At 40.2% G+C, this 26598-nt stretch overlaps 1 pseudogene; it reads left to right on the forward strand.

The window, feature by feature from the left end:
• Positions 1 to 14684: 14684 nt before the first annotated feature.
• Positions 14685 to 16316, forward strand: LOC118653529 (annotated as a pseudogene).
• The last annotated feature ends 10282 nt before the right edge of the window (positions 16317 to 26598 follow it).

Genomic DNA, 26598 nt, shown 5'->3' on the forward strand with positions numbered 1-26598 from the left:
TTCACCAGAGCTAAGATTTGGGAACAACTTAAGTGGCCATCAGCAGATGAGTGGATTAGAAAACAGTGGTACATCTACACAAAGGAATACTATGCCACTATAAAAAAGGAGGAACTTTCACCATTTAAAACAGCATGGATGGAACTGGAGAGTATTATGCTCACTGAAATAAGCCAGTCAGATAAAGATAAATATCACATAATCTCACTCATATGTGGGATATAATGATCAACATCAACTGATGAACAAAATCATATCCAGAGACTAATGTTGGACAAGGTGTTTTATTTAAAAAAAATTTTTTTTAAATATATTTTATTGATTTTTTACAGAGAGGAAGGGAGAGAGATAGAGAGTTAGAAACATCGATGAGAGAGAAACATCGATCAGCTGCCTCCTGCACATCCCCTACTGGGGATGTGCCCACAACCCAGGTACATGCCCTTGACCGGAATCGAACTTGGGACCTTTCAGTCCACAGGCCGACGCTCTATCCACTGAGCCAAACCGGTTTTGGCATTGGACAAGGTTTTGAGCTAAGTTTAAATCTCTTTATGAATGCTACAGAATAAAACCGAGGGCTGTTTTATCCTCAAAAAGATGGCAGAAATGATCCAAAAGAAAAATACAGACTGGTTCTAAGCAACAAGATTAGTGTTTCCATAATAAAGGGCAGTTTTTCAATAATAATTGACCGCATTCCAAAGTTAACATTAAGGCCACCAGAAAATCAGTAAATTATCTCTGTTATAGAATTTGCCAAAGTAAATTATAAATTATAATTATTCTTTGGATAATTATAATTAGCTTTATAAACTCAAATTGTTGAAAAATAGATATAACTAAAATGAAGAATTTGTGGTGAAGCTTTCCAGTAATAATGTATTAATAATGAAGGCCTAATAGCCCAGGGGGAAACTAGCTTCACTTTTTAACAGAAAAAAATATGGTTGAGCTAGTTTCCTACTGGCAGCAACTTCTAAGGAAAAATGTGGCGACTTACATTTAAATAGACGTGGCTAGGCCAAACTTGTTTCGCTAGCCAAAAACGTGATTTTTCTGGAGCCTCTGGCAACTTAAAACTTTGAAGTTTGCTAAATTAAATAATAAAATTTATTAAATGTCTAGGTATTTTAAAATGACAAAATACTAAAATGTTAATCTGAATTTGCCTCACAAAAAATCTAGAGGGCAGAATTAAATCTATTAATTAAATATGTCTTGTATTTTTAAAACTGTGAAGTTATTACTAATCTAAGAAATGCTAAGTATTTGACTTGCCAACTAAAATTTAAGGCTTCTAAAAGTTTAAAGTTCAAATTAAGTTAGGAGAAATTATATAGTTGTGATAACAAAATGCATAAAGTATAGAAATTTATTTTTTAGAAAATGATTCTTTTATTTTCTCTGGAGAAATTAGTAGTTTAAAATATATTGATGTAACAAGTGTGGTAAAAATTTCAACCTAAGGTATAATATTTTATATAGTCTAATTAATAAAAAGGATTAATTCTGTGGTCTCAACCAAATTTTTAATACAAAAAAGTTTAAATTTAATTGATATCTTTTAGAATAATTATAAAAAGTATATAATATAATCATCTTTGGGATATATATATATATATATATATATATATATATATATATATATAATGATCTTTCCAAGTTAAATTTCAAGACTTTAACCAAGGGATGGCTTTTGAAATATTTCACAGGCCCTGGAGTGATTCAAAGGGTTTGTTCTCTCTTCTTAAAAGAAATATTTTTTAATGAAGCTGATTTGATGTACTTGAAATCACGTGGAAAGCTTTATCAAATAAAAATTGATAAATATATTTTGTTTATATACATATATTTTAAATATTATAAAGTTTTAACCTCTAAGAGTGGGCAGGCAAAGTTGCTAAAATATCTCTTAAGTAAAATCAAATTTTTCAGCAGCAGAATTTTAAAAAACAAAAGCAAAAAAATTTTAAAATACAAAAAGCCCTCTGGCAGCCTACACTTCAGATGAGCTGGGGTTGAGGCAGCATTTATGCCTCATGGATCAGACATACAAATATACTTGCTTTGCTTTTTCATTAAAGATGCCTACTTTAACTACTTAATAATTTAGCTTTTTAAATTATAATCAAGGTCTCATATAAATTCAGTTATATGAGAAGCCAAAATGTTAAACAATTAATTCTAGTAAAGTCCTCTGAGAAAGTTACTGAGGCCTCCCATAATTCCTTTGTATATGCAAATAAGGTAAAAAGAATGATGTTTAAAAGTAAATTTTAGGCTTAATAAAAAGGAGAAATTTTAAAATCTCTTCCACTGATATTTACAGGGTAAATTGAAGATTATTATTCAAGCATTAAATCTAATCATAAGTATAGTCAACATAAATTTAAAGAGAGTCACTTGAAATGTAGATATGCGGTAGTATCAGCCAGTATCTAAGCAGCAGCCAGGTAGGTTGCTTGGTGTTAAAAAAAAAAAAAGAAAGAAAAATGTTTTTAAAAGAAACTCTCTAAAGGTAAGTTAGAAATTATTCTGGAAAGAAATAAAGAGAGATTTCCTTCAAATGTCTGGAAAACTGTAATTAAAAGTCAATGTATTAGACCTCAAAAAGAAAAGTAAGTAATTTGTGTTTTTTCCTCTTTAAACAAAATTTATGTAAACATGCTCAAAGACTAATAGCAAAAATTCAATTAGTGTCATTTACTGTCCACAGCCAAGGACAAATTGTTAGAAAATAAGCCTTATTTCAGACTGATTTAAGTTGGCAAATTGAAATAAGTAAATATTCAGGGAAACTTCATTGTATTGGGCAGGAAAATATTCTTAAAGCATTAACTAATTTTTTACCGATGGCTTATCTTATGATAAAGCTACTTATAATACAATGAATCCAGATCAGTCATATTTCTGTGCAAAGAATTAAATTAAAAGCTATCAAGACTACTTTGCAAGATTTCCAAAAGCCTCTTAATATTAATTAAAACAAAAAAGGGGGGGTAGTGGAATAATCCCCTGTAAGAAAATTACATCAAGCATTAATTACTTTTTTCACTTGTAATGCTAATGGCAAGACACCCATGAAATTACACTGGTGTCAAAATAAGCCAAAGGAAAACGGTTTGGGAAAATGAAAAGATCCCGAGTCTAGTTTATAGAAAGATTCCTTCATTAACCTTTGGTTGAGAATATGCTTATATATTTCCAGAAAACTCCTCCAAGCCCATGTGGATTCCTGCAACAATGCATCGAGAGAGGAACTAACCAGACTACTCCAGCCACAGATAACAGTGGCCTTAAGAAGCATGCTGATGAGAGAGGAGAAACAGTCCAGAGTTGGAGGATAGCGAAGACACCTTGCCATGCTAACAGTCAGCAGCTGTGCATCACTGCAGGTTGCCCAGGACAAAGCCAAAGAAGGCCAGACCAGCATTGCTCACCATTTGTCCATCATTCAGAACTAGAATATCATTGTTGTCATGTCACAAGAGACTATAATTGGAAAGAGGAACTGTTGGCCCAGAAAGGAGCATACCACAGACTGATTCATTTGATGCCTGGCAACAACTTAAAGGGACATAATAGAACTCTGTCCTTTCCATTGAATTTAAAAATCTTAAAAGGACCCGAATTCTGCAAATAACATACATTCTTGTTAAATTTATTAAAACAAAGAAGGGGGATATGCTGGGGGATAATTCCAGCAGGTCATAAATGCAAGAAGTTCATCAAAGGGTTGGTGAACCTTGAGGCTTCAGCAGGGCTGAAGATACATATTATTTCCTGCTGGCCAAGCAGCTGAACAGCCGAAGGCAGTTCCCCCAACCTGTTACTTTACTGCTTAGCAAACTTTACCTTTGATATGTGTGTTTGTTTTGCTTTAGGGCAAAACTGTGTGAGGGAGGACTTAGTTACTAAAGCTAAGCTCCATATGGCTCCCCCATGTATTCCAAATTTATATTTCATGTCTAGTCTCTTTATTAATTTACTCACAGCCCTTCTCCAGATTCCTGAACTCTTCTAGATGCTGAGAAACACCCCGGCAAGTAAGTAATACTTCCAAGCTCTTTTTACATGGCCATCATTATCTTAATTCCAAACCATGTAAAGAAACTACAAAGAAATAAAATTAAAGGCTAATATCCCTGATGAACTTAAATGCTAAAATCCTCAACAAAATATTAGCAAATATGATCTAGCAATACATGAAAAAGATCATACACCATGACCAATTGGGATTTATTCCAGGGGTTCAAGGCTGGCACAATATTCTCAAATCAATAAATGTGATACAACATATTAACAAAATGATGGAAAAAAACACACGATCATACCAATAGAAGCAAAAAAAAGCATTTGACAAAATCCAGCACCCACTTATAATAAAAACTCTCAACAAATGGGAATAAAGGGATTATACCTCAAAATAATAAAGGCCATATATGATAAACATAAACACAACAACAACTAAAAGTGTTTCCTTAGGAGCAGAAACAAGACAAGGATGTCCACTTTCACCATTTTTATTCAATGGAATACTTGAAGTCAAAGCCACAGCAATGAGACAAGAAGAAAAAATAAAGGCATCAAAAATGTAAGCCATGAAGTAAAACTGTCATTATTCACAGATGACCTGATATTGTACATAGAAAACTCAACAGAATCCACCAGAAAACTATTACAGTTAATAAATGAATTTGGCGAAGTAGTTGGATAAAAAATTAATATCCAGAAATTGTTGGCAAATTTATACACCAATAATGATATCTCTGAAATAGAAATTAAAAAACAATCCATTTTATAATTGGAATTAAAAAAAATGAGATAACTAGGAATAAACTTAACGAAGGAAGTAAAAGACCTGTACTTGGAAAACTACAAGACATTGGAAAAAGTCATAGAGGAAGATACAAACAAGTTAAGCTTATTAGCTGTTCATAGATAGGAAGAATTAACATCATTAAAAGGTCCATACTATCCAAAGCAACCTATAGATTAAGCACAATCCCTATTAAAATACCAGTGACATATTTCACAGTTGTAGAACAAATAATTCAAAAATTTATGTGGAATGAAAAAAGGCCCCAAAGAGGCTTAGCAATGTTGAGGAAGAAGAACAAAGTTGGAGGGATCACAATGCCAGATATCAATTTATATTACAAAATATTGTAACCAAAACATCCTAGTGCTGGCACAAGAACAGACATATTGATCAATGGAATATTACAGAGAATGCAGATTATTATGAAACTAGAGGCCCAATGCACAAAAATTTGTGCACTTAGGGGGGTGGTCCCTCAGCCTGGCCTGTGCCCTCTCACAGTCTGGGACCCCTCGGGGGTTGTCCACCTGTTGGCTTAGGCCCACCCCCTGGGGAGTGGGCCTAAGTTGGTAGTCAGACATCCCTCTGGCAGCCGGGAACCCCTCAAAGGATGTCCACTTTCCAGCGGGGAGCAGGCCTAAGCTGCAGTCGGACATCCTTAGTGCTGCTGAGGAGGCAGAAGAGGCTCCCGCCACCACCACTGTGCTGGCAGCTCCCCCGTGGGAGCACACTGACAACCAGGAGGAAGCTCCTGCATTGAGCACCTGCCCCCTGGTGGTCAGTGTGTGTCATAGTGACCATTCATTCCCAGTCGTTCTGCTGTTAATGTCAATTTGCATATTACCTTTTTATTATATAGGATAGAGGCCTTTGCATGAGTGAGGGCTGCCTGGTTTGCCCTGAAGGGTGTCCCGGATCAGGGTGGGGGTCCCACTGGGGTGCCTGTCCAGCCTGGGTGAGGGGCTGATGGTTGTTTGTAGGATGGTCAAGCCCCCCAGTGGGAACCCTCACCCCATGGGGGTGTGGCCAGCCTGGGTGAGGGGTTAAGGGCTGTTTTCAGGCTTCCCACAGCCCCTTCAAGGTGGGGGGTCCCGCTGGGGTGCCTGGCCAGCCTGGGTGAGGGGCTGATGGCCATTTTCAGGCTGGCCTCGCCCCCCAGTGACCCAAGCTCCCAGCCTCTCCTTTTCTTCCTTTTTTTTTTTTCCTGGGATTCATTTATCTTCTATAATTGAAACTTTGTAGCCTTGAGCAGAGCTGAGGGCCAGCCAGGGCAGGCAGGAAGCTTGGCTTCCTCCATCTCCGTGGCAACCCAAGCCTCCTGCTCACTCCAGCTCTGTGGCTGCCACCATCTTAGTTGGGTTAATTTGCATACTTGCTCCTGATTGGCTGGTGGGCATGGCTTGTGGGTGTAGCAGAGTGATGGAGTGATGGTTACTTTGCATCTTTCTCTTTTATTAGTGTAGAAAATACTTCTAAGTCAAATATAGAAGTTGCATACTTCTGAAATAGACTAATCTCCTTTAATATTAAGAAGACTCAGTACTATGATCCCAACATGGTGTCCAGCAGGATGTAGGGAGGGAGAGTGTGACTAAGTAAAGGAGTGAGAGGGGAGTGTGTGGACATGTGTGGTGTGTGTGGGTGAGGGACAGTTAGATCTTGCAGGAGTCTTGGGGACTGGCAGATCAGGCTCTCTTGGTCAGGGGGCCCCTGCTACTGCCATGGGCACTCACAGGTGGGTTGCAGCTCTGGCCCAAAGACCACTCCATCTTGAAGGGGGAAGCACTGGAGGCTTGAAGCGCAGCCTCACGACCACCCAGACTGGCCTTGGACACCACCCCAAACCTAACAGTGAATCGCTTACCAGAGAAAATTCACAAGGGACCACCACAGTACCCTGCAGTGAGTGGTGCCCTACCTCACTACGGGTTCCAAGATGCATACAGTGAGTGCAAGACAGAGAGACCTCCCACGCCACCCTGTCCAGGCCCCACACTCCAGGACTGTGCTGTGTGTGCCTGCCAAAGGCACCTGTTAAAACATGCCACCCAGGCCCATGAACTGCACTGAGTCCATGCTAGAGGGAACTAGTGTACCCCCCCCAACTGAGGCCCCAGGACTGCACATTGAATGTGTGCTGGTTCCCAACCCAGTACCTCAATGAGTGCACACCAGAGGGACCTAGCTGCCACCCCAACCACCCCCAGGCAATGCACAGTGTGTGCACACCAGAGGAATCTTTGGGGAAACCCTGCCATTGCCAACTGGGCAGTGCAGTGAATTGCATGCAAGAGGGCTCTGGGACTTCACAGGCAGTAATAAGCCAGATAAACTGTGCATGCAACATTGTTGACCCTGAGCATCTGCGCTGACACTTGAGGGACCAAATCCATGGGGAAAGCAAGTACAATTCAGAGCAGAGACAAAAAAAGGAGTGAGACTCAAAGAAGACCCAGACTCTGGGCTAAGTAGTCCCTGTCCACTAGATAGCTAGAAGCTTCAAACTCTCATACCTCAATCACATTGCCCAGGACCAGAAAGAGAAAGCAACCCACACTACATAGAAATAAATACAAAGGGACACCAAAAATGGAGAGACAAAGAAAAATTCCCCAAGGAAAGAAAATTAGGGATCACCAGAAAAGGAACTAAATAAAATGGAGGCAAATGATTTGTCAGAGAAATAATTCAGAGTAATGGTTATAAGAATGCTCAAATGTCTGGATGAGAAATTTGCTAACATGTGTATGAAGAGGAAATAAAAAATGATATAACTGCAATAAAAAACACAATGGAAGGTTTCAACAGTAGACTAGAAGAAGCTAAATCAGTAAGTTAGAAGACAAGGAAGAAAAAATATCAAAGCAGAAGAGCAAATGGAAAAAAAAAATTAAGAAGCTGGAGGAGTGTCTAAGGTTACTTGGAACAACACAAAATGAAGCAACATCCACATAATAAGGATGCCAGAAAGAGAAGAAGCTAAGCAAGGAATACAAAACATGTTTGAAGAAATAATGACTGAAAACTTCCATGACTTGAGGAAGAAAAGAGTCACATAAGTCCAGGAAACAAATAGAGTCCCAAATAAGAAAAACTCAAAAAGACCACATCAAGAGACATCATAATTAAAATTGCAAATATTAATGACAAAGAAAGAATCTGAAGGGCTGCAAGATAGATAGAGACAGAGAGTTATCTACAAGGGATCTCCTATTAGACAATCAAAAGATTTCTCAACAGAAACACAACAGATTAGAAGGGAATAGAATGAAGTATACAAAGGAATGAAAAGCAAAGGACTGAATAAAAATATACTCTATCCAGCAAGGCTATCATTCAAAACTGAAAGAAAAAGGTATAAAAAGAAAGAGAGAAACACAGACATAAAGAAGGAAAATAGCAACAAACAAGTATCTATCAATAATAACCTTAAACATAAATGGATTAAATTCTACAATCAAACAACATAGGATGACTGAATGGATAACAAAATATGACCCATATATATGCTGTCTTCAAGAGACCCACCTCAGAACAAAGGATTAACACAGACTGAAAATGAAGGGATGCTAAAAAAATCTTCAGGCAAATGGAAAGGAAAAAGAAATCTGGGGTTGCAATACTTATATATGACAAAATAGATCTCAAAGTGAAGGTCATAGCAAGAGATAAGGAAGGCCACTTCATAATACCAAAGGGATAGATACAAGAGGATATAACTCTGGTAAACATATATGCACCCAAAATAGGAACACCCAAATACATAAAAAACTGGAAGATAACAAGGGAGAGATTGACAGCAATACAATCATAGTAGGGGACTATAATACCACATTGACATCACTAGATAAATCTTCTAGACAAAAAAATAAACAAGGAAACAGCAATCCTAAATGAATCATTAGATAAGATGGAAATAATTGATATCTTCAGAACATTTCACCCAAAATATGGATATACATTCTTCTCAACATGAGACATTTGCAAACATAGACCACATATTATGACACAGGATAAGTCTCTACAAAGTTAAGAAGATTGAAATCATATCAAGCATCTTCTCAAAGCACAATAGCATAAAATTATAAATCAACTATAATAAAAACAATCAAACACATGGAGGCTAAACAGAATGTTATTAAATAATGAATGGGTTACCAAAGAGATCAAAAGAGAACTAAAAAAACATCCTGGAAACAAATGAAAATGAAATCACAACAATCCAAAATCTATGGGACACAGTGAAAGCAATCCTCAGAGGGAAGTTCATAACACTACAGGCCTACCTCAAAAAACAAGAAAAAAACTTGTAATAAGTTATCTAACACTACGACTTAAAGAACTAAAAAGAGAGCAACAGCATCAACAACAAAAAAAAAACAAACCAGAGTAAGTAGAAGGAATGAAATAATAAAGATCAGAGTGGAAATAAATGACATAGAGACTAAAACAACAATACAAAAGATCAATAAAACCAAGAGCTGGTCCTTTGAAAGGATAAACAAGATTTATGAACCTCTAGCCAAGCTCACCAAGAAACAAAGAGAGCCCTAACTGGTTTGACTCAGTGGGTAGAGCATTGGCCTGTGGACTGAAGGCTCCCAAGTTCGATTCCAGTCAAGGGCATGTACCTTGGTTGCAGGCACATCCCTAGTAGGGGTTGTGCAGGAGGCAGCTGATCAATGTTTCTCTCTCATCGATGTTTCTAACTCTCTATCCCTCTCCCTTCCTCTCTGTAAAAAATAAATAAAGTATATATTTAAAAAAAGAAAAGAAACAAAGAGGACCCAAATAAACAAAATCAGAAATGAAAGAGGTGAGGTAACACCAAACTACACAGAAATACAAAAGATTGAAAAAAAATACTATGAACAACAGTATTCCAACAAACTGGACACACTAGACAAAAATGGACATACTCCTATAAAAATAAAATCATCCCTAAATAAACCAGGAAGATTCAGAAACCTAAATAGGCCAATAATAAAATATAAAATTGAAGTACTAATCAAAAAACTTCCAGCAAACAAAAACCTTGGTCTGGAAAGCTTCACATGGGAGTTTTACTAAACATTCAAAAAAAACAAAACAAAAGAAACTAACACCTCCACTCCTCAGATTATTCCAAAAAATTCAATAGGAAGGAAAATTTCCAAGTTCGTTCTATGAATCCAGCATTACCCTAAACCCAAAACCAGATAAAGACACTACAAAGAAAGATAATTACAGACTAATAACCCTGATGAACATTGATGCTAAAATCCTCAACAAAATATTACCAAATTGCATCCAGCAATACATTAAAAAGATCATACACCATGACCAAGTGAGATTATTCTGGAAATGCAAAGCTGGTACAATATCCACAACTTAATAAACATGATATATCACATAAACAAATTGAAAGGCAAAAATCACATGATCATATCAATTGATGCAGAAAAAGCATTTGACAAAATCCAACACCCATTCCTAATAATAAAAAAAAACACCTCTCAGCAAAGTGGGAATAGAGGGATCATACATCAACATAATAAAAGCCTTATATGACAAACCTACAGCCAACACCAAACTCAATGGGACATACTAAAACCATTTCCCCTAAGATCAAGAATAAGACAGGGATGCCCACTTTCACCACTCCTGTTCGACATAATATTGAAAGTGTGAGCCATAGTGATCAGGAAAAAAAAGAAGAAATCAATGGCATCCAAATTGAGAAAGAAGAAGTAAAACTGTCATTATTCTCAGATGCCATGATATTGTACATAGAAAACCCTAAAGACTCCATAAAAAACTACTAGATTTAATAAATGAATTCAGAAGTGAGCAGCATACAAAATTAACACCCAGAAATCTATGGCATTTTTATACACCAATAATGAATTTACAGAAAGTGAAACTAAAAAACAATCTCATTTACAAATGCAACAAAAAAAATTAACTTATCTAGGAATAAGCCTAACTAAGAAGGTAGAAGACCTGTACTCAGAAAACAATAGAACTTGGAAAAAAAGAGATAGAAGAAAATATAAACAAGTGGCAGCATATACTGTGTTCATGGATTGGAAGAATTAACATGATTTTAAAATGGCAATACTATCCAAAGCAATCTGTAGATTCAATGAAATGCCTGTGAAAACCAATGGCATACTTCAAAGACTTAGAACAAATTCTCTAAAAATTTACATGGAATAAAAAAGACCCCAAATAGCTGCAGCAATCCTGAGAAAGAACAAAGTTGGAGGGTCATAATATCAGATATAAAGTTATATTAAAAAGCCACTGTTCACAAAACACCCTGGTACTGGCACAAGATTGGCCTGGCCCTGATTGGCCCTGATTGCTGCCCAGGCCTAGGGACCCCACCTGTGCACAAATTTCATGCACCAGGCCTCTAGTAGTCAATAATACTGAATTGTATCTTTGAAATTTGCCAAAAACATTTCATCTTAATTTTTCTCATCATTCACACACACACAAACATACACACACAAACACACACACACACACAAACTGTAATTACAGGAGGTGAAGGATATGTTTATTAGTTTGATTGTGGTAATCATTTTACAATCTATACATATATCAATACACACCACACTGTAAACCTTAAGTATATATAATTTTAGTTATTTTCACAAGACATGCACAAATACACACACACATATATCTACACACACAACACACCAAGAGACTAGGTCTTCTAAAATGCTAGTAAAAATCCTTTTTCAATCATTATACTGGAATTCTTGCTCCAGAGCATAATTTCAATCTTTTATTTTATTCTCAATTCTACCACCTTCTCAATCCCCACTCTAGATAAATTACTTACCCTTTTTTGTGTTTTGTGTTTTATATTGTAATTGTTTTTTTTTATATTCACTAGCCTGCATTTTTACCAGTGCCATTTTAGTATTGTTTATTAGATCTTATTTTAAATAGTCACTACACTGAGCTTGTGGACATGTAACTCACAAAAGTGGATGAGGTAAAACTTATCTTTGTGCTCATAGTCTGGTGAGTCTATTAGCCAAACAAAAATAATCAAAGTTTAGAGTTTCTTCTACTTGATCTGGAAATAATTATTTGTGATAAGTCAATTGAATTTAATAAACATATTGAGCACCTAGTATGCCAATTTAATTTACTGACTATTTTAATAGAGCAAGTCATATCTTCAAAGTGCTAACTAATAAAATGGCTTAACCAACAAGAAGCATGAAAACTCTATGAAACCAAATAAGTAAAAAGAAACTTCCAGGTTAAGCAGAAAGCAAAGTAGTTTGCACTAAAACACTGGTGCATCATCTCATCCTCAAACTAATCATCAATGAAAGGCAGTGGAAAACTTCAAAGAGAACAGCATACCAGTTCTCTCCAATTAAAGTAATCGACTCAAATTTATACAAACCAGATATTTCCTATAATTTAAAATTATAATGCCTACTCACTTTAATCTTCTAGCTGTGTAATGAAATCAGTTACTTCCACTAATAAGACTGACATTACTAAACTAACTCCAATGCAGCATTTTGATAATACAGTAATAATTACACAAAATAATTTTCCAGATGTTTCAAGAACCAGCACCCATTTGTGATAGAAAAATATATACTGAGGTGTTTTGCGAGGATTTTTTATCTGAATTAAAAGAATAACGTGATTTTCAATAAAAAAGAAACTGCATTTGCATCAAAACTTGCCATTTCACTTCAATGGGAAAGTACAGGTTTATAGATCCAAGCCCCAATCATTGTCCTGTCTACAGCACACGAATCTTTATTTCTCTGCAAAAGAAAATGTGGCATTCATACAAAATTAAATATTTTTTTCTAATGTCCACAGTATATGCAGCATTAACCTCATATTTGCTCTATCTGTAAAATAAGATCAGAGTAATGTTTAGAGGCTATAGATATGGATAAGTATCATTGTATTCATATTATTAACAGATGTTAAAATTATTAAAAATATATTTACTTTATTTACAAATGGCCAGTTATAAACAAAGTTAATGGTGGATTCTCCGTAACTGTTCTTTTACTATAACTTTTTGAGATTCTTTCTTCTTGCCACTTGTCATGTTTTGATAATCCTTGCAGCAGTTTCCATCTTGGGGAATAATCCCTTCAAAACAAAAAACATTTTTAAAAAATATTTTATTTATTTATTTCAGAGAGGAAGGGAGAAGAGAGATAGAAACATCAGTGATGAGAGAGAATCATTGACCAGCTGCCTCTTGCACGCCCCCTACTAGGGATTGAGCCTGCAACCCCGGCATGTCCCTTGACCAGAATCAAACCTGGGACCCTTCGGTCCACAGGCCGATGCTCTATCCACTGAGCTAAGCCAGCTAGGGCACAAAAAACATTTTGAATGAAATGGGGGTTTTTTTGGTCAAATTGTTCCATTAATTAATTAAATACCATAGCCATTGTTATAAAGATGGCAGATTGGTTTCACTGTAATACAGCAGTTTTAATGTCGATATCAATTTTGTTTGAAATTTGTGATTAGTGTTCATGGTTGTATTTTAAAGTTTTGACAAGTTATTTTTGGCCAGGCTGTTCCAAATCCTGAATGTATATGCATAGCCCTATCTCAAATCAACCTCAGTTTAAATAGACTGCATGACCTCTGCTTTGCCATATGAAACCAAATAAGTATCTTTGTATTATTTGTTTCTTTCATGTTAAAATTATTACATATGTCCCTTTTTATCCCCCAATTGGCCCCTTCCCATTGGCTCCTGCTCCCTCCTCAGGCCTTCACTGTACTATTGTCTGCCCATGGTTATGCATGTATGTGTCCCACATGCACTTTTTTTCTCCACATGCACTTTTTTTCTCCACATTCCTATCTACCAGTTTCCACAACCCCCAACCACCACATAGGTGGTAAAACCTTTTGTTAGTTTCTAATATCACCTTCCAGTGTTTATTTATACATGCATCTAGAATTTTGACAAGCACTGCCAAAGTATTCCCCTTAAGGATTGTCATTTCATTCTCCCACTAGCACTGTATGAGAATTTCCTCCCATAGATTTGCCAAGAGAGTATGTTGCAAAACGTTTTGTTTTGTTTTTGTTTGTTCTTTGGTTTTTGGGTTTTTTTGCCGATCTACTAATGAAAATTTTGTGCTAATAGTGTAATTTTGGCATTTCTCTTACTGTGATGGTGGTTGAGCACATTTTTATAAGTTTAAGGGCCATTTTAATTAGTTTTCTGTATTTTCACATAACCTTTCCCCATTTTTTATTGGAATGTTGTATCTCACTACTTGTAGTAGGCATGAGGATGACACCCAGCTGACTTTTTATGTATATATTTTTAAGTTATCTTTATTATTGGAAGTATTACAGGTGCCCTCCCTCTTTTTTCCCCCATTGGCCCCCTCTACCCAACTCCTACCCCCACCCCCAAGCTTTCACCACACAATTGTCTATGCCTATGGGCTATCCTAATATATAAAAACCCAGGGTCTGTAACGACTGAATGGATGACCGGTCCATCCCCCAGCCCCCAGGCTCCATGGGTCAGGGGATGACTAACAGGGGAGCCGGGGTCCCTCAAGCTCCAATGAATCCATGACAGCAGTGACTAGTGAGCAGGCAGGTGGAAGGCAGACCATTTGGTCCCTCCCCTGGCCCACAGGCTCCCATTGATCAGGGGATGGTTAATAGGGAAACAGAGTTAGTGGCCTGGGAACTGGTGAGCAGCTGAAAGGCAGGCCTCTTGGTCGCTCCTCCTGGCCCTCAGACTCCAATCAATCAGTGGCAGAGACAGGGCAGAACTGGGGACTGGCTTCCTTAGTAGTCCTGTAGGTTCAATCTCCAGAGAACAGGCCAGGCACCAATGGATCAGCACCTCTGGCACAATCCCGACAGTGCTGCTGGCCTCCTGGAACTCGGTCTTGGGCACTGCAGCTGCTTCCCCTCCCTAGACGCTCCACAAGGAAGAAAGGATAGTGCCAGCATCACCAGGGGCGACCAGCAGTGACTGACTGCTCTCTCTGTGCATCCTCCAGGTCACTCGAGCTGGCCCCCGCCCTCCCCACTCCAGGTGAAGTGTGATCACTGCACACAGAAGGAATGTAATAAAAAAACAAAAACCGATGACCAAGAGAATGCCGTAGTCAATGTCCAGAGTCCGGCTCAGGAGAACTGAGAGAAGGGAGAATTCCATAAGGTGGATGACACAAAGATATTTCTGAGTGACTGCTTGGAGTGTGACAGTTGTGTGACCGCAGAGGAAGGAGTCCAAGTTTCTCAACAGAACACCAAGGACTTCTTCTGTGTTATGAACCTTAATAAGAAATGTGATACCTCACAGCACAAAGTGCTGGCAGTGTGTGTCCTCAGTCTCTGCCTTATTTTGCTGCTAAATTCAGCCTCAATGTCACTGATGCATCCAGAAAGCTCTGTGGCTTTCTCAAAAGCCTTGAGGTCCATTGTCTTTGACATGATAGCTTTGGATTTCAGCATCCTGGAGAGTCAGACGGAATTTGTGTGTCAGTACTGCCAGCACCGTGAGGAAGAGCCACGGTAACCCATGCTGACCTCCACCTGCCCCAGCTGAGATTGATATGCAGAGCATGTGCTGAGTCAACCATCACCCCTCACCTCTGCATGGCCAAGCCTCCCCAGCAGATCATGGGCTCTCTGGTGAAGAATTACTTCCCCAGACAGCAGAACCTGTCCTCGGACAAGATTTTCCACGTCATCGTGGCCTCGTGTTATGACAAGAAATTGGAGGCCCTTTGAGAAGATGTTCCCACAACTTTACATAGTTCCCAGGGTGCTGACTGCGTGTTAACCTCAGGTGAAATTGTCCAGATAATGGAGCAAAGTGACCTTGCCTCGAATGACGCCACCATGGACACTCTGTTTGGAGACATGAAGGAGAAGGAGGTGAGGATCCATGAGGGTGCCAGTTCCGACGGGTAACTGGCACACATCTTCAGGCACATGGCCGAGGAGCTGTTCGACAAGGATGTGGGAGTGCTCACCTACTGCACCCTGAGGAACACAGACTTCCAGGAGGCCACCCTTGAAAGGGACGAAGAGGTTTTGCTATGTTTTGAGGCTGCTTACAGCTTTCAGAACATCCAGAAGTGGTCCTGAAGCTGTAGAGGGCCAAGTTCCCCTGCCATTTCGTGGAGGTCCTGGCTTGAGCCGGGCATACCCAAGTGGCAGGGGCCAAGCCCAGGTGGACGACAGGTGTGCATGCAGGGCACTGCTGTGGCAGATGGAACGCATCTACTCTGCCATCCCAGTGTAGCCTCCGGAGACCAGCGCCCATGTGCAGGAGCTGTACCAGGAGTGGATGAGGCAGAGGAGGCGACTGCCCCCAGGCCCAGGCAGCCCTGCATACCACCTAACAGGGCCCACAGCAGCCTGCCAGGACATCAAGTGGTTGAGGTCCAGCAGACACCCGGCTTGCAGACCACCTAAAGAGAGGTGTCAGACACATGAAAGAAAGGCTTAGCATCTCTGTCATCATTTTGGTTTTTAGAATTCCCTGCTCCCCATCTGTTGGCTCCCTCCCTCTGAGGGGTGCTGTCATCATCACATGAGTGCAACTGGAATATTGTATCTCAAGAGGATTGCCCCAATGTACGTATCCGTTTATCAGATGATGAAAAAATCCCAAAGAACAAGAATGGAGACAGACTACTGTCCTTTAGGCTTAAAAAAACTCCAGAAGTGTCCTGGGAAGAGCTGAGACTTGGTTCTGTCCATGCACCTCAGAGAGATTGGATGAGGAAATGGCCCCGTTTGGCCCTGACTTTACCCACTTATGTTACTCTTGAAGGTGTCTTTGCCACAATGTGAATAAACTGCCACCTTTTGGAAAAAGGGCTCATATGAAACTCTACATTCCCAACTTTTCTTGAAACAGATCTGTGTTCTGCAGCTGTGGCCACCATCCTGAGATCAGGTCCAGTCGACCAGGACCTGTCCCTGGGAATCAGGGGGCACTGGAGTGGAGTTCCCCCCATGCCCCGTTACATTCAGGTATTGAGCTGAACTCACTTTGGGGGAAGGGTGACAGGTGTCACAGATAGAAGGATGGAGAATGGAAAGGTGGACACCCTGCTTGGTCCCTCCCTGGGTGGGGTCAGGCAGATGAAAGCCAGCCAAACTGCCCCACAATTGGGTGAGATAGCATTCTGTGTGTCCACCTCTCACCCCATGGGCCTGTCCACTCCCCTCAGCTCCGGACACCCCTCTGCATTCCATGACAGTGCACTCTGCCCTCACATGCTGCTCACCCTAAGTGGGAAGGAAAAGAGCAGTTGGCCTACAGACAACTACACAGAAAGATAGGGCTCACAGCAGGTGAATGCAGTGGTGGGAGCCTTGCCTGCCTCCATGGCAGCGATAAGGAGCTGGTAATGAGCAGTGAATGGTAAGGAGCAGTGAGCAGTTGGACGGTAAGGAACGAGGGGTCCTGGACTGCAAGGGTGATTTCCAACTGTTAGCTTAGTCCCATGCCCCATGGAGAATAGGCCTTAGCCGGCAGGTGGACATCCCCTGAGGGGTCCTGGACTGTGAGAGGGTGCAGGCTGGGCTATTCGGAGTCTTTTTTTATTCCAGATGAATTTTTGGAGAGTTTATTCTAGATCTTTGAAATGTGTCATTGGTATTTTAATGGAGATTGCATAGAATCTGTAGATTGCTTTGGGTAGTATGGACATTTTAATGATGTTGGTTCTAGCAATCCATGAACATGGTATGTTCTTTCTTTTGTTTATGCCTTCCTCTACCCCTTTTTTCAATGTCCTGTAGTTTTCTGAGTATAGGTGTGTTACATCCTTAGTTAAGTTTATTCCTAGGTATCTTAACTTTTTTGTTGCAATGGTAAATGGGATTGTTGTGGGGTTTTTTTTCTCTTCTCTTTCTGTGAGTTCATTATTGGTGTATAAAAGGCCATAGATTTCTGAGTGTAAATTTTGTATCCTGCTACATTGCCAAAATCATTTATTAGGTCTACTAGTTTTTTATGGAGTCGTTGGGGTGTTCTGAGTACAATATCATGTCATCTGTGAATAAGGACAGTTTTACTTCTTCTTTTCCAATTTGGATGCCTTTTATTTTTTCTTCTTGTCTGATCGCTATGGCTAGCACTTCCAGTATTATGTCAAACAGGAGTGGTGAAAGTGGGAATCCCTGTCTTGTTCCTGTTCTTAGGGGAAATGGATTTAGTTTTGGCCCATTGAGTATGATGTTGGCTGTAGGTTTGTCATGTAAGGCTTTCATTATGTTGAGGTATGATACCTCTATTCCCACTTTGCTGAGAGTTTTTATCAAGAAAGGGTGTTGGATTTTGTCAAATGCTTTTTCTGCATCAATTGATATAATTATGTGATTTTTGACAGTCAATTTGTTTACTTGATGTATCACATCTATCGATTTGTGGATATTGTACCATCCTTACATCCCCGGAATAAATCGCACTTGGTCATGGTGTATGATCTTTCTAATGTAATGCTGAATCTGATTTGCTAGAATTTTGTTGAGGATTTTTAGCATCTATGTTCATCAAGGATATTGGCCTGTAATTCTCTTTGTTGTGGTGTATTTATCTGGTTTTGGAATTAGGGTAATGCTGGCTTTATAGAAAGAGCTTGGAAGTGTGCCTTTCTCTTGAATTTTATGGAATAGTCTGAGGAGGATAGGTTTTAGTTCTTCTTTGAATGCTTGGTCAAACTCCCCTGTAAAGCAGTCCAGACCAGGGCTTTTGTTTGCTGGAAAATTTTTGATCACTGCTTCAATTTCTTTGGTAGTTATAGGCCTATTCAGGTTTTTTGATTCTTCTTGACTGAGTTTTGGGAACTTGTATTTTTCTAGGAAAATGTCCATTTTATCTAGGTTTTCCATTTTGTTGGAATAAAGTTGTTCATAGTATTTTTTCATAATTGTTTGTATTTCTGTGGGTTCTGTTGTTATTTCACCCTTTCATTTCTGATTAATTGGGTCATCTCTCTTTGTTTCCTGGTGAGCCTGGCTAGAGGTTCATCAACCTTGTTTATCCTTTCAAAGAACCAGCTCTTGGTTTTGTTGATCTCTTGTATTGTTTTTTTTTGGCCTCTATGTCATTTATCTCTGCTCTGATCTTTATTATTTCCTTACTTCTGCTTACTAAGGTTCTTTTTTGTTTTTTTTTTTAAATAAGAAAGACAGAGGAGAACATAGGTATAAAGAATAAAAAAGCAATAAATAAATACTTATCAATAATTACTTTAAATATAAACAGATTAAATGCTCCAACTCAAAAAATTAGGTTAGCTGAATGGATAAGAATACATGATTCAGCTATACACTGTCCACAAAAGAATGGCCTCATAATAAAAGATACACACAGACTAAAATGGAGCAATAAAATGCATTGAAATGGAAATGAAAAAAGCTGGGGTAGCAATACTTAGACAAAATGGACTTAAAATAAAAGCTAAAAATAAAACAAAGAAGAGCATTACATAATTCTAAAGGGATCAATCCAACAATTGGATATAACTCTTGTAAACATAAGTGTACCCAACATATAAACACATAATTCTATCTAATAAGAGACAAACATGGTAATTAACCATACCTCTGCTAAACTTCCCATTGGCTAATCAGCGTGATATGCAACCAACCAAGATGGCGGCCGGCAGCCACGCAGCTGAAGCGAACATGAGGCTGAGTTGCCCTGGCGATGGAGGAAGCCAAGGTTCCCCGCCAAGCTCTGAGCTCCGGATGCAACAATGTTGCAATTATAGAACCTAAACAAACCCTAGATACTGGCTTTCAGCCAGCCAGCCTCGGACCTGGAGCCACAACAAAGTTTCAATTACAGAAGGTAAATAAATCCCAGAATAAAAAAAAAAAAATAAATAAAAAAAATAAAAAAATAAAAAACACGAGAGACTGGGAGCTTCAGTTGCAGGATGGGCCTGCCTGAAAACAGCCCTCAGCCCCTCATCCAGGCTGGCCAGGCACCCAAGTGGGACCCTCACCCTGATCCCTGATCCGGGACAACCTTCAGGGCAAACCAGCTGGCCCCCACCCGTGCACCAGGCCTCTATCCTATATAGTAAAAGGGTAATATGCAAACTGACCTTAACAGCAGAAAGACTGCAAATAACTGGTCACTATGACACACACTGACCACCAGGGGGCAGACGCTCAATGCAGGAGCTGCCCTCTGGTGGTCAGTGTGCTCTCCCATGGGGAGCTCTGCTCAGCCACAAGCCAGGCTGATGGCTGCCAGTACAGCGGTGGTGGTGGGAGCCTCTCCTGCCTCCTCAGCAGTGCTAAGGATGTCCAACTGCAGCTTAGGCCTGCTGCCTGCTGGCAAGTGGATATCCCCCGAGGGCTGCTGGGCTGCCAGAGGAATGTCTGATTGCCAGCTTAGGCCCAATCTGCTGGGAAGCAGGCCTCAGCCAGCAGATGGTCATCCCCTGAGGGTTCCCAGACTATGAGAGGGCACAGGCCGGGCTGGGGGACCCTCCCCCCCAAGTGCACAAATTTTTTGTGCACCGGGCCTCTAGTCTAATATAATAAAAGACAAACATGCAAATTGACCCTACCTTTGCTACACCTTAAGCCACGCCCACCAGCCAATCAGAGTTACTATATGCAAATTAACCCAACCAAGATGGCGGCCGGCAGTCACAGAGCTGAAGCCAGCAGGAGGCTTGGTTGCTCCAGTGATGTAGGAAGCCAAGCTTCCCGGCTGGCTCTGAGCTCCACTGAAGGCAACAAATTTTCAATTATAGAAGATAAATAAGCCCCAGATACCTGCTTTCAGCCGGCCATGGCCATGGAGCTGGAGCGAGCTGGAACCAGATGTGCTCCACTGAAGACAATGAAGTTTCATTTATAGAAGGTAAATAAATCCCAGAATAAAAAAGAAAAAAGAAAAAAGGAGAGGCTGGGAGCTTCTGTCACCGGGCAGCTTGGCCAGCCTGAAAATGGCCCTCAGCCCCTCACCCAGGCTGGCCAGGCACCCCAGTGGGGACCCCCACCCTAAAGGGGGCATAGCCAGCCTGAAAACAACCATCATCCCCCCACCCAGGATGGCCAAACCTCCATGGGGTGAGGATCCCCACTGGGGTGGCTTGACCAGCCTGCAAACAGCCATCAGCCCCTCACCCAGGCTGGCCAGGCACACCAGTGGGGACCCCCACCCTGATCTGGGACACCCTTCAGGGCAAACCAGCCAGCCCCCACCCATGCACCAGGCCTCTATCCTATATAATAAAAGGGTAATATGCAAACTGACCCTAACAGCAGAAAGACTGCAAATAACTGGTCACTATGACACACACTGACCACTAGGGGGCAGACACTCAATGCAGGAGCTGCACCCTGGTGGTCAGTGTGCTCCCATGAGGGGAGCTCTGCTCAGCTACAAGCCAGGCTGATGGCTGCCAGTACAGCGGTGGTGGTGGGAGCCTCTCCTGCCTCCTCAGCAGCACTAAGGATGTCCAACTGCAGCTTAGGCCTGCTCCCCACTGGCAAGTGGACATCCCCCGAGGGCTCCCGGGCTGCCAGAGGGATGTCTGACTGCCAGCTTAGGCCCAATTCCCCAGGGAGCGGGCCTAAACCAGCAGATGGTCATCCCCCAAGGGGTCCCAGACTGTGAGAGGGCACAGGCCAGGCTGAGCGACCCCCCCCCCCGCGAAGTGCACTAATTTTTGTGCACTGAGCCTCTAGTATTTAAATAAAATCTTGATAGACATAAAGGCAGTGATAGACAGTAACACAGTCTTAATAGGGGAATTTAACACACCATTGACATCTATGGATCAATCTTTCAGACCAGAAATCAAAAAGGAAAGAGCAACCTTAAATTACCACTAGACCATATTGATTTAATTTATATTTACAGGGCAGTTCATCCTGAATCAGAAGGATATGCATTCTTTTCAAGTGCAGATATATTATTCTCTAAGATAGATGCCATGCAAGGTTGAATATAAGTCTTAATTTATTCAAGAAGATTGAAATCCTATCAAGCATCCTCTCAGACCACAATAATGTGAAAGAATCAATTACAAAGAAAAGGAAAACATGGAGGCTAAATAACAGGTTACTAAACAATAAATGGTCCACAATGAGATCAAGGAAGAATCCAATAGTTATTTTGAGACAAATGAAAATGAACAAACCACCAAAATATAGGATGCACTGAATGTAGTCTTAAGTGAAAAATTCATTGAAACACAAGACTACCTCAGGAAGCAATAAAAATCTCAAAAAATAATCTAACCTTGCCCTAACCTGTTTGGTTCAGTGGATAGAGCACCGACCTGTGGACTGAAAGGTCCCAGGTTCGATTCAGGGCAAGGGTATGTACCTTGGTTGTGGGCACATCCCCAGTTAGGGTTGTGCAGGAGGCAGCTGAACAATGTTTCTCTCTTATTGATGTTTCTAACTCTCTATCCCTCTCTCTTTCTCTCTGTAAAAAAATCAATAAAATATGCCTTAAAAAATAATCTAACACTACACTTAAAAAAAAAAAAAGAACAACAAACCAAGCCCATAGGTAGGAGAAGGAAGGAAATAAATATTACAGTGGAAATAAATGACATAGAGACTAAAAACTAAACAAACAAAACAAAAACACAAAATATCAATGAAACCAAGAGCTGGTTCTTTGAAAAGGACCAAGGTTGACAAGCCTTTAACCAGACTCATAAAGAAAAGAAGAAAGAGGATTAAAAGAAATGCAATCAATAATGAAAGAAAAGTCACAACTGACACTGCAGAAATATAAAGGATTGAAAGTAAATATTATGAAGTATTATATGCCAACAAATTGGACAACCAGGTTGAAATGGATAAATTCCTAGAAACATACAATCTTCCAAATCTGTACAAGGAAGAATCAGAAAATCTGAGCACTGATTACAGCTAGTAAATTTGAATTAGTAATAAAAGGATCTATGAACTAACAAAGTTCCTTGACTAGATGGCTTCACAGGTGAATTTCTGCAAACATTCAAAGAAAATCTGCCTTTCAAATAACTCAATATCCCATATTATAAAAGCCTATGTGGCGTCATGCACATCATCACAAGATGGCCACCACAAGATGGCTGTCAAAAGATGGCCACCACAAGATGGCCAGCAGGGGAAGGCAGTTGTGGGCAATCAGGCCAGCAGGGGAGGGCACATGCGGGTGATCAGGCTGGCAGGGGAGGGCAGTTGGGGATGAACAGGCTGGCAGGGGAGGGCAATTAGGGGCAATCAGGCCAGCAGGGTAGGGCGGTTGAGGGATACCAGTCCTGCAGGGAAGGGCAGTTGGGGGGGACCAGGCCTGCAGTGGAGGGCAGTTAGGAGCAACCAGGTTGGCAGAGGAGGGCAGTTGGGAGTGATCAGGATGGCAGGCAGAAGCAGTTAGGGGCAAGCAGGCAGGCAGGCGAGCAGTTAGGAGCCAGCAGTCCCAGATTGTGAGAGAGATGTCCCACAGGTATCAGGCTTAAATCAGCAGTCGGACATCCCCCAAGGGGTCTCAGATTGGAGAGGGTGCAGGGCGTGCTGAGGGACACCCCCCCCCCATGCACGAATTTCATGCACCGGGCCTCTAGTATAGAATATAATGAACAAAGTGAACAAACAAAGTGGAGACAAATTTATGGATTTAAAGCACAGATTGATTGCTGTCAGAGGGAGGGTTATGGGGGCTGGGTGAAAACAGTGAAGGGATTAGGCAAAGAAAAAAAAGCTCCTGCACACAGAAGGAAGAGGGTATAAGGATGGTAGAAGAATGTAAAGGAGGGGATAAATGGTGATGAAAGAAGACTTAACAGGGTAGTAAACTCATAATAAAATATACAGTTAATGTATTGTGGAATTGTATACCTATAACGTATAATTTTATCAACCAGCTAGAGGCCCAGCATGCCATGTGAGGAGGCACCCTGTTCAGGGCTGGGACCCGCGCCTGACTCATGTAGCCCTGGCCGCCACATTTTGTCAGCTGGGGTGGGGATGTGCTCCGAGCCACGCCGCAGCTGCTTGGAATATGCCCCCAGCAGCCACGTTGTGTCTGCTGGGGTGGGGGCAGACACTCCTGTGTGTTGTGTCTCAACTCTGGCCCACCCCCAGCCCCAGCCCCTCCCCGCAGCCACTGGGGTGGGGGAGGCAGGCAGTCCCCTCCTGCCCATCTGCGTGAGCAGCTCCTTCTGAGTGGTTGTGATACAGCCTCCTCCTGAGCGGTCATGATTCTTGGCTAATTAGCAATATATATATATATATATATATATATATATATATATATATATATATATATATGATACACCAATAAATTCAACTTTATAAAAAGATGAAACACACACACACACACACACACACACACACACACACACACACACAGGTAGGAAGACTCCCAAGCTCATTGTATGAGGCTGACATTATCCTAATTTGGAAACCAGATAAAAACACTACAAAGAAAGGAAATTATAGGCCAATATCCCTGATGAAGATAGATGTTAAAATCCTCAACAAAATATTAGCAAACCAGAACCAGCAATACATTGAAAAGATGATACACCATATCAAGTGGGATTTTATTCTAGGAATGCAAGGTTGGTACAATACTTGTGGATCAATAAATGTGATTCACCACATAAATAAAAGGAAGAATAAAAATCACATTTTCATATAAATAAATGCAGAAAAGGATTTGATAAAATGCAGCACCTATTAATGATAAAAACTTTCAGCATAGTGTGAATAGAGAGAAAATACCTCAGCATAATAAAGGCCATATATGACAAACTTACAGCCAACATCATACATATTGGGCCAAAACTAAAAGTATTTCCATTAAGCTCAGGAACAAGATAGTGATGTCTACCTTTACCAATTCTATTCAACATAGTACTGGAAGTTCTAGAAAGAAAAATCATTGAAAAAGAAAAGTCATCAAAATTAGAAAGGAAGAAGTAAAATTGTCATTATTTGCAGATGACATTAAACTGTATATAAATAACCCTAAAGATTCCACCAACAAAATTGCTACATTTGAGGAATGAATTCAGCCAAATGGCAGGATACAAAATTAATGTTCAGAAATTGGTGGCAATTTTATGCACCAGTAATGAACTATCAGAAAGAGAAACTAAGAAATCAATGCCATTTACAATTGCAACAACAACAAAATACATAGAAATAAATTTAACCAAAAAAATGAAAGACATGTACTTGAAAATTTGGAAGATACTGAAGAAAAAAATTGAGAAAGATAGAAATAAGTGGAAGCACATGTTGTGATCACGAATAGGAAAAATTAACTTCATTAAAATATTTATAGTAGCCAAAGCAATCCATAGTTTCAAAACAATTTCTATCAAAATACCAATGGCATATCTCGTAGAACTAGAACAAATATTTCAACCAAAGGACTTGTATGCATGCATATAAGCCTAACCAATGGACACAGACACCAGGGGGGTGATGGCATGAATGGGGGTTGGAGCAGCAATGGGGGGATAAGGACACATATGTAATACCTTAATCAATAAAGAAAAACATTTTAAAAAAAGAAAAATAGGTTTATTTGTTATGCTTATTAATTTGTACAGTTATTCAGTGTCTAGTAAGTTAATGTTCAAGAAAAATATTATTTTTATTAAAATGTTCTATTATTTTATGTTAATGATGACTCATTTATTTCAGCCCTTTATATTCAGCATGTCTCTATCGAAATAAACCTATGTTTCTATGAAAAAAAATTATATGAAATCACAAAAGACCTAGACAAAGCTCGATAATCTTGAGAAAAAAGCAAACAAAAGAAATGTGGAGGTATCGTGCTATCTGATATTAAACTATTCTACAAGGCATAATTATTTTTAAAGCATGATACTGGCATAAAAACAAACTTGAAGATCAATAAAACAGGATAGAGAGCCCAGAAATAAACCCACACCTATATGTTCAATGAATATTTGACAAAGGAGATAAGAACATACAGTGGGGTAAAGACACTTCCTTCAATAAATGGTGCTGGGATAATTGGGCAGATACATGCAAAAAATGAAAGTAGACCACCTCCTTATAGCATACAAAATAATAAAATACAGGAAGAGAAGATGGTTGCGGAATAGGCAGACCTTTCTTGCATCTCCTCCAGGGCCAGACTGAAATAAAACTAAATTGGGGAACATTCACCTGGAATCACCAATTGAAGTCCAGCTGAGGAGACTTATAACAAGGAAGGAGAGAAACCACCAGAGATAGGAAGGAAGGGCAAGGCTGCAAGAGGGGCTGGCCCAGCATCCATGGGTGGCATGTCAAGAGTGAGTAGAAATCTCTTGGCTGTGGGCGTGGGGTTTGCCTGAGAGGACCAAGGACTGGAACACAGGCTGGGCACCTCAGTCTGGAGCACAAGAGGTGAGAACAAAGGCCCATGTAACATTCAGCCAAGAAAGGCAGTGGGGCTCCTGGCCACCAGGGAAGAAATAAAGACATAAAGTTTTTGGTTTATTTTTAAACCAAGACCACAGAATATTTTTTGCAGCTACTCAACCAAGGCTTCAGTGAAAGGAGGGTGATATAGACTGGAGTTGTCTGAGGACAGGCTGGTGTGGGAAGCATTGGGGGAAGATGTGGAAAGGCAGTGTTTAGGAGACCTGCAGTCAGTTGTAACTCCCCTAACTAAAGAAGAAATTTTTTTCCTGAAAAGTGAAGGTCCTTCCCAGAAGCTATAGCTCAGGAAAAGGAAAATACCTCACCCTATGGGATACAGCTCACCCACCATTATGAACCCT

Source organism: Myotis myotis, unplaced genomic scaffold (genome assembly GCF_014108235.1).
Source record: "Myotis myotis isolate mMyoMyo1 unplaced genomic scaffold, mMyoMyo1.p scaffold_m19_p_4, whole genome shotgun sequence".
Taxonomy (NCBI): Eukaryota; Metazoa; Chordata; class Mammalia; order Chiroptera; family Vespertilionidae; genus Myotis; species Myotis myotis.